A 9,504-nucleotide genomic window follows, 5' to 3' on the forward strand; every position below is an offset into this window, starting at 1 on the left:
TTATCGTCTAGGCAAGCGACCCTTACCCAGCAAGAGTAAAGGGTTGAAGCAGAATGAACATCAGGTCATTTCAGCTGAAATCACGTTTCCTTACAGAAAACTTTTTAAAAATCTGAACTATTTAGAAACTCAACAAAATTGAAGAGAGTGCACGCGGAGTGTAGTTGATTGAGGGACTGCTATAAGCCAGAATGTAGCGGGTTCGATTCGATTCCCGATGAGGTCATTGAATTTCTCAATTTACCTAATCCTTCCTGCCGCACTATGGCCGTGGGATCAACTCAGCCTCTAACAGAAATAAGTATCATGAATCTTCCTGGGGACAAAGGGAGACCGGGCGCGTAAGGATGACAACCTCACCACCATCTGTAAACAGATTGTCTAGAAAATATGGGGGCCTTGACGTCACACAACCCTATGGACCTCCACGGCCTGTTACAGGGACAACTTTAACTTTTTACATAAAAGAAGAAGCAGAAAAATGATATAACTGCAAAGACTAAAGAATATTAAACATGGTGATTCGTAATTAGTGGATTATTAAGCGAAGATATATAAATAGCTCAATGCGTCATCCCGAAATTCAACTGAAATATTCAGTAAAACCATGGCAAACTTCAGGAAGAATAATTAGTACTCCGGCCAGGAATCTAAAGGGATATTTCCCCATTAAAATGAGTCGCGTCACAGCTTGAGCTAAGTTCCTCGCTCGGCAGAGTTAGTCACCGACGTTCTATTGTATGAAAGGAAAGGGGCACTTCTGGTTAGCAAATGTGCGCCCGACAAGTTTCCAAGCCATTAAGAAAGACATGCAGAATGCAAATCGTGCATAACAACGCGGCTAGTATCCGCAGTAGCAAGTCTCTTTCTTTTTTCCCAGTGACACATGCTAGGTCACAGTATCTTCTTTACGATCCCACATTCGTGCTCTAGACGCGCCAACTGCAGCCTCTAAATTAACCCTCAGATCATAGGCGCAAAAATGCCTGACTTAGAGTAGATATAAATTTAAAAATTCGGGATCTTTAATCTGAACCTTATTCCTTGATCATCATGGTAAAAAACGTAAAGCTATCCCTGTAAGAGGCCGTGGAGGCCATAGAGTTGTGAGACGTCGAGGCCCTGATATTTTCCAAACAATCGGATCACAGATGTCGGTGAGGGTGTCAGCCTTACGTCCCGGCCGCCCTTTACCTCCAATAAGATTCCTGGTACCCATTTCTGTTAAAGGCTGAGTCGAACCCAGTCCCGTAGTGCGGCTGGGATGATTATGTCGATTGAAAAATCCAGTGAGTTCATCGGGAATCGAACCCATGACCCTCTGGCTTGTAGCATAGTGTCTCAACCAACTACGCTACTTTGTGCCGCAGATCACCATGATATAAATTATCAGTCAAAACACCGACTCCTCATAGAACTGATCACGGCCTCTAATTTTGTGTATAGCAGATCATTCTTGACGATCAATATAAACAGTATCACGAGCCCTTAGGTTATTAGTGGAAACTATAGGAAATTATAAGAAACAAATGCTCAACATTTATTATTTATCATTAAATTCGGGTTCAAAGATTAACTATGCGACATCATTCCATGAAGGACAATCCAGTTTAGAAACTCACATAACAGGATGGGGCTACATGCAGGACGGCCGGGGTTCGATTTCTGGCGGAGGAAAAGATATTTATCTCATCTTCATAGTGTTCAGACCGGCTCTTGGGCCCACCGGACCTTCCATCAAATGGGTACGGGGGGGGCTATTTCTTCGGCGGTAAAGCGGCCGGGGTGTTAAGCTGATCACTCACCTCCAACTATGGCCGACATAAAAAATGGTGGAGGTATACCTTCATTCCGGCCGGTCACGGTAGTCGCGCGGTCTAAGGCATGCACTGTCTTCACTCGCTCGGAAGCCGGGATCGTTGGTTCGAATCCCACTCAGGGCATGGATGTTTGTGTGCGTTTTTCTGTGTTTGTCTACAGGTAGAGGCCTTGCGACGAGCTCATCACTCGCCCAAGGAGTCCTACCGTATGTGTAAGATCTAGAAAAACCGAAGTGAACGGAGTTCATGGAGGTAGGCCTAGGCCCACTGGGGCTGTAGTGCCAAGGAAAAAAAAATACCTTCACTCAACCACACGTCTTCATGGCTTAATTCTTGAGTAATTAAGCACAGGGATGACTTTAATTTTACCATATAATAGCTCATTTAATTAAGAAATTTTCCGCCTTTTACAGAAGCCGAAATATTACTACACAAGAGACCGATATTGGAGGGTACTTCAGTCAGCTGAATTTAATCACACTTTGATACACTAATTGTTTAAAGTTCGTTTTAATATTATTATCCCATCTACGCATATACCTCCCAAGTGATCCCTTCCTTTCATACTTTCTCGATAAATTTTTTTGTGCACATTTTTCATCTATACTGTGGTTGTTACATCTCATTCATATCCAATCTTCTTCGATTCCTTGAACCTAAACGTATTTCGTAATGAGAAAAAATTATTAAATTGTCATTATGCAATTTTCTCTATCCTTCTGTTGTTACTTTTGAAGTTAAAATATTTTTCTCATCACTCAAATCCGCTCGCTCTACATGTCCAGCGTCTGAGAGCAGGCAAACTACTGTTGAACTATTATTCCCAAACTTCTGCACACATCTCTCTTTAACTGGATGAGAAATTGAACTCAGACTGACAATTCAGGGCCTCGTCCTAACCTCGGTATGACCTGCATTATATAAGAAACCATAGGCCTATCTTAAGATCAATGAAATTTAAATTCCGTTTAAATTCCTCTTTCCTTAATGTTTCTAGACAAGCACATGTTAAGTGTTTAGGAAGCTGGAAGATCTAGCAAAACGAAGGTAAAGCTCTCCCTGCAAAAGACCTTGAAGGCCTATAGATTTGTGAGACATCGAGGCTCCCACATTTTCTAGACAATCGGCTCACAGATGGCGGTGAGGTTGTCAGCCTTACGCGCCAGGCGCCCTTTACCCCAAGAAATATTCCTGGCACTCAGCCATAATATGGCTCGAAGGATTAGGTTAATTGAAAAATCTAATGACCAAATCGGTTATCCAACCCGCGACCTTCCGGCTTATAGCATAGTGCCTCAACCAACTACACTACCGCGTACCCATGGAAGATCTAGCACTTCAATTTAAATCATATTTCCCAAAGAGAACTCATTCTGACTGTAATCAAGAACTTAAATATACTTACACCGCTGCAGATGTACATAACATAGAAAACATGTAAGTTAGACCATTTTAAAATATCAGTATTCACGAAGCCCTGAGTTCTGTCTCTGTTATGAGTTTTGCCGCAATGGAACCAACAATGAAACACAGTGAAACGTTACATGTTTAACACTTCATTACCGTGTCCTTAAGATATTCGTGAAGCTAAGTTGCAGAACTGAAAACAGAGTTTCATTAGTAACCTTAGTTTAGCTTAATGACGTACCACATGATAGAGCGCTGAGTCTGAGCCCTCGGTTACAGCGGGGATGTTACTATGCGAAGCACCCTCCATCTCACGAGCTGTTGCCGTCACGGCAGATCACCGACTGAATAGATGTCATAGGCGCAGCCAGCATCCCGCAACACTAACTGCGCGCGCACACTCCGTCTCTGTTTAGTGTACAGATATGATGGCATTATTGTCGCTGCATACAACGTCACAGAGAGAAGACAATATTAAATATTCTAACTGCAGCATGTCATGTTATCCATTTATATATAAATCATAAGGCAAAGTGAGAAACACGTCACTTACTTACTTACTTACTCATGGAGCTGAGCCCTTCTGGAGGAGCCGCCAATTCTGCTGCTACTCAAGAATTTCCCAGCATTTTATGGAACCCGAAGGTTCATTGCCGTGTTCACAAGAGCCCTCCACTGGTCCCTATCCTAAGCCAGTTCAATTCAATCCACACCATCCCATCCTATCGTCACACTTCTACAAAATGGAAATAACAGAATGTTCACTACTGCAGACTTCTACTATTTTATAAGAAAAGATAAACTTGTTTGTTTAATTGTAGCCTACATAACGACGCTGTCTGCAACTGGACGATACAGCGTCAGATGATTCGATGATGATAAACAATGAATTGGAAAGGATGTGGAAACGATCATAGCCTTTTCACGGTATTGTACAGGAGAGACTGAGGAAAACTATAAATAAAACTTCAGTCTAGATAGTCGATGTCCTGGTGGAAATTCCCAGGTACAAATCGGAAACTTATTGCTTGAGCCTACTTCCTTGATGTAGGCCTATATCTGCCACCACTGTAAATTTTTACACAATTTCATGAAACTTGGTAATAAAATGCGATATTGGAGGTGAATATATCCTTTATATTTGTCGTATCACATCGTAAGTAACCAGAATATGTTGGGGAGCAACGCTGTCACTATCTCCGCCTAATGTTGGGCTCTGGAATTATTTGTGTGAAAGTAGAGGTTGTAAGAAAGATTTCATTTTTAAATGCGTGTTCTGTATAACAGAATATAACTATGGAGGGCGCACTGAATCTGTAACTGTTTTGTGTAAATTAACTTAGGTATTGAGACAGCTCTCCCATCACAGTAGCCGTGCGGTCTAAGGCATGAACTTTCTTCGCTCGCTTGGACGCTAGAATCATGGGTTCGAATCCCACTCAAGGCATGGGTGTTTATCTGCGTTTATTCTGTGTTTGTGTTGTCCTGAGTTTACGTAGCGACCTTGCCATGGGATGATCACTCGTCCCTGGAATCATACCGTTTGTGAAAAAATGATTACGGAATTGAATATGAAGTCTGGGCCTTGAATGGGCTCGAAGAGCCACTGAAAAAATAAATGGAGACAGCTTGTAAACGGTATTTACAAATTACGTACGACACAATATTGCAACTTAAAAATTACATATCGACAATCCGTGTCTATGTCTGGCAACTTTCATGTTACCGGCGGAAATTATGCTTAATATATAAATAAGCTGTATGATTATCACCTGAAATTAAATCTAGTTTTAATTTTACAGATAAAAACATTTAAAGGAAGGTAATTAAATTCAAGATGGTAAAATTAATGTGACTTGCAACTCGCATGGCGAGGCGATCAATGGATACAAAGTCTAGTTGAATACCCAGAAAGGGAAAACAATTTTTTAGGTCCAGGCGGGGGTGGGAGAATTGTGTTGAACTGGATTTAAAAACACGGAGTCTTAGATTGTGGATGCGATTCAATTAGGTCAGAGTAGGCCACAGAGCACAGCGGCAGTACGTCTGAGTCACGTACTGTCTTCACTCGCTCGAACGCTGCGATCCAGGATTCGAATCCCACTCAAGATACGGATGTTTGTCTGCGTTTATTCTGTGTTTGTGTAGCCAACGGCCTTGTGACGGGCTGATCCCCCGTCAAAGGGGTACTATCGAATGTTTTATGATTAAGAAACTGAAGTGAAACAAAGTGTTTCGCGGATGTCCTATGTTCCACAATGGGAGAAACAGGAAAGAGAAAGAGAGGGAGAGGCTACAGAGCTTGGCTGTTGTGAATAGAGTAATTAAATTTTGGATTCCATAAAAGAAAAGGAGATTTTGGAATTGATAAGGGACGAATTCCTAAAGAAGTACTGGTCCGTAGAGTTAGTATCCGTCACATATACACATATATACACACACACACATATACATATATACACACACACACACGAGTATTACAACGCAAATGTTTTAAACCATGTAAAATGATTTTCTGCAATGAAGACATTTTATAGAGCTCAACTTGAATTCATGTAAAGTAACGTTCAGATTAATTCCGTATGGATCCAAATTAAATTCGCCTGATAATTTGTAGCGCAGATCCTCAATACGCAAATTAATGGAAATCCATTGAGAGTTTCCGAAATGGAATACGTGGACGGACTCAAGAGATTGTTACATGTGAAGAGCACAATTAATAATGAAACCGTTGCCACAGCCGTTTCCGTGAACATTACAGCAATATACTGTACATTTCTCTAACAAGACACTTGACGTGTGCAGGTAACGGCTTCCCCGTCCTGCAGTTTAAATAGAGCACAATAACAAAATTATGACTTTCTATTATGCTAAATTTGTACAACGAAGTGCAATAATCTGCCTATGTACCTAGCGCCATGGAGTAGAATCCTTTTTGATAAGTCGTTAATCGTACAGCCTACGAATAATTTCCCCCCCCCAATTTGTGGAACCCGCAGGTAAAGTACCTATCCCCAGGCTCTAGCGAACTATCCACCAACCAGCAGCTTATTCATATACTCACTGCTGTCCCGATTCTCGTACTTGTTTATGATTATCCGGGATAGCTCGGGCAGTACAGTGACGGGCTGCAGATTGGAAGGCCGGGGTTCGATTCACGGCAGTGACAAATTTCTCTTCTTCCCCATAATGTCCGGGCCGACTCTGGGGCCCAGGAGTTCTTTTCCAAAGGGTAAAAGTGGCCAGGGAGTGAAGTACACCACCCACCATTGGTGCCGATGTTAACAATGGTGGAGCCATATCTCCATTTCGCCACATGTTTTCAAGGCATAATGTTTATTTAATTAAGCATTTAGGGCCGAAACATGTTGTGTCGAAAGTGAAAGTGTAAGAAAGAAGGAACAATTTGATGCATTATTGATGGACTGTGTAGTACATAAGCAGTTTTAGATATGGTAATGCAAGGGCCGCGCCATAGCTCAAGCGGTTAGTCGCTGGTTTCCCACCGCGGCGGCGCGGGTTCGATCCCGGGTCTGGTCAAGTGGGATTTGTGGTGGACAAAGTGGCCCTGGGGCGGGTTTTCTCAGAGTACTTCGGTTTCCCTTGCCAATTTTCATTCCACCTGTAATGTCCTGGTGGCAGGGGGGCGTGGAGGTATCCCACCGCTGCCACCACTGTAATGTCCTGGTGGCAGGGGGCGTGGAGGTATCCCACCGCTGCCACCACTGTAATGCCCTAGCGGCGCAGGGGGGCATGGAGGCATCCCTCCCGCTGCTGTCGCCGCTGTAATGCCGTGGTACAGGGGGGCGTGGAGTCAGCCCGCCTCTGTCCCCACTGTAACTCCGCATGTAGGGGCCGTGGAGGTATCCTTCCTCGCCTCCACTAGTTATGCCGTAAACTGGTACTCCTGGTAACGTCGCGCCGTCGGGGGTGTGCAGGTACCCCTCCTTGCCTCCACTGGTTCTGCTGTAAGGCGTTAACGCAACCATCCTAGCTTACCCTTAGCTAGGATTCTCCTATATCGGAGTTTCCTTCTGTCATACAAGCTGCCACCATCTATTTTCTGTTCTTTCAATTGTTGGTACTACTCCCTGACATATAGTCTTAGCTCCTTCTTGACCACTCCGCATATGGTTTACAGGTAGCCACGTAATCCATTAATATTACACTTTATCTTCGGATCTTGGGAGGGCGTTACTATCAAGGCTACCGTACTCTGCCTGTGTGGCAGGAGCCTATCCCTGCCTATTCTTATCTTCATCTTCGGCTGCCACTGCGGCCTGTGTCAGTTCTGCCCTCGCTCGTCAGGATTACTCGGGATCGGGTGTGGGAGGTGGAATATATATATGAATTACACTCCCGGTACATCCTATCCTATCCTAGCTGTCTATTTACATATATATATATATACACAATTTACATTATTTACAGGTTACAAAGACGGTCCTTCCGTCGTGACTACATATTCTGTTTCTTCAAGTTCTTCCCCCTCATGGGGTGAAGGCTTCGAGCCTCTCTCTCTCTCTCTCTCTCTCTCTCTCTGACTTGCTAACGAGGACATGCAAGTCCCCCTCGAGAACATATATAGTTTCCCTGTACATTTCTTATTATACATGATCTATGATTACCGATCTATCGTACGGTCTCGTCTACATAAACTACCCTTAGTTATGTTTGTAACTCAAGTTCCCATATACTATCTTTACTATAACCCACTAACCCTAACTTTGATATATATATATATTATGAATCACTGTTGGCCTGCCTAATGTCCTAGGCCTTCACATTAATCTATCATCCTACCCTCGGGGCTCACTGGGTACACTTGAAATTGCACATGCAATATCTCAACACACTGTATCACCAATACTATGGAACAACGTTATTATCACTCGGCATGGCTAATATACGTGAACAAGACTTACTTGACATAGAAGACTGTAGGCCCTTCCGGCGCTTGTTAAACCCATATTGAGCAGCGCCTCCGGCTGACAACTGAATATTCTGTTTAAAATCAGAATTCCAAGTCTCTTGACTTTTCCTAATTTATAGTGTTACTTTGCTGATTAGGCATTGACGACAGAGGGTAGTTAACTCCTCCTCCGTGCCCTCTATTCCCACAGTTATATTCTCATTGGATATTCTATGTGGCTGGGGGTGGACCTCTTGCGTCTTATCGCTGTGTATTACTCATATGACCATCTCCAGTGGCCTAGTTAGCGGAGCGTCTTGCATACGGTATTACGCATGAATGCTGATTATCGCATTCTTAACCTAATTGCGTGTCCATGTGTTGTCATCTTTGCTCTTTCACTGCAAAACACCTTTCGCAAGTCTCCAGGCACCTAGGTAATGACTTAAATTTTCAATCCCAAATTTGATCCTCAACACCACCAAATTCTCCATCATCATAATCACCCGGGGCAGGTACAATAGGACAATCAGTGGCCGCCGTGCCGAGTGGACCCAGTTGGACTCCACCACCTACTAAACGAATTAAAAAAATATATAGTAATGGTACAGGATGCTTAAATACAGGAAATCATGGGGACAACTTTGCTTTTGCATTGTTTATAATATGTTAGCTGAGAGCATGGCGGTGATTAGTAAATGAATTGGCAAGGATGTGGAAGGAAGCGGTAGTAGCTGTCGCAACATTTGCTTGAATGCAATTACAAACTGACGAAAGAAGAATTAGTCAAGATATTCGAGTCTGTGCCGGGAATCAAACCCCTGGATGCAAGACCTTAAGTTTACCGCATTAGCCAACGTTTTCTTTTTGTTTTAGTTTCTTCGGCTGCGGTTAGACTGAGTCCACTTGGTACGTCGGCCACTAATTGTGCTATTGGACCAGCCCCGGATGATGATGATGATGAGTGTGGAGCAGTCGGTGGAATGACAACTGGCAGTGGAAACCGAAGTACTCGGAGAAAACATGCAGGAGCGCCACTTTGTCCGCCATAAATCCCATATGATCTGCCCTGGGATTGAACCCGGTCCACGGTGTGAGCTATGTCACGGCCTATTTCAGCCAACTTACTAATAAAATGAAGGAACAGAAGAATAAATTTGTTGTGGACTACGGTCCGCATATTGAACACTATTTTAAAATGCCCATGACTAGTTGTAAGGGTATGTCTAGACCAGCCCTGTCCAACGCGGCGCCCGCGGGCGCCATGGCGCCCGTGGTATATTTTTCTGGCGCCCTCCGTAACCACATATAATTGAGCCGATTTTTAATATTAATTCAAATTGTAAGACAAGAGACATTTTTGAA

At 43.3% G+C, this 9,504-nt stretch overlaps 1 protein-coding gene across 3 annotated transcripts in view; it reads right to left on the bottom strand.

Annotated features, from left to right (window-relative positions):
• The window catches only part of LOC111868432 (trace amine-associated receptor 8c), a 157,704-nt gene extending 154,099 nt beyond the window's left edge, over positions 1-3,605 (bottom strand). The window contains exon 1 of one of the 3 annotated variants that reach the window (XM_023859050.2): positions 3,469-3,605. The gene's annotated coding sequence lies outside the window, so the exon portion shown is untranslated. The remainder of the gene's footprint in view (positions 1-3,468) is intronic. The other 2 variants (XM_023859051.2, XM_023859052.2) reach the window with 2 other exon arrangements.
• Positions 3,606-9,504: the final 5,899 nt, after the last annotated feature.

The sequence above is a fragment of the Cryptotermes secundus genome, unplaced genomic scaffold, assembly GCF_002891405.2.
Source record: "Cryptotermes secundus unplaced genomic scaffold, Csec_1.0 scaffold106, whole genome shotgun sequence".
Taxonomy (NCBI): Eukaryota; Metazoa; Arthropoda; class Insecta; order Blattodea; family Kalotermitidae; genus Cryptotermes; species Cryptotermes secundus.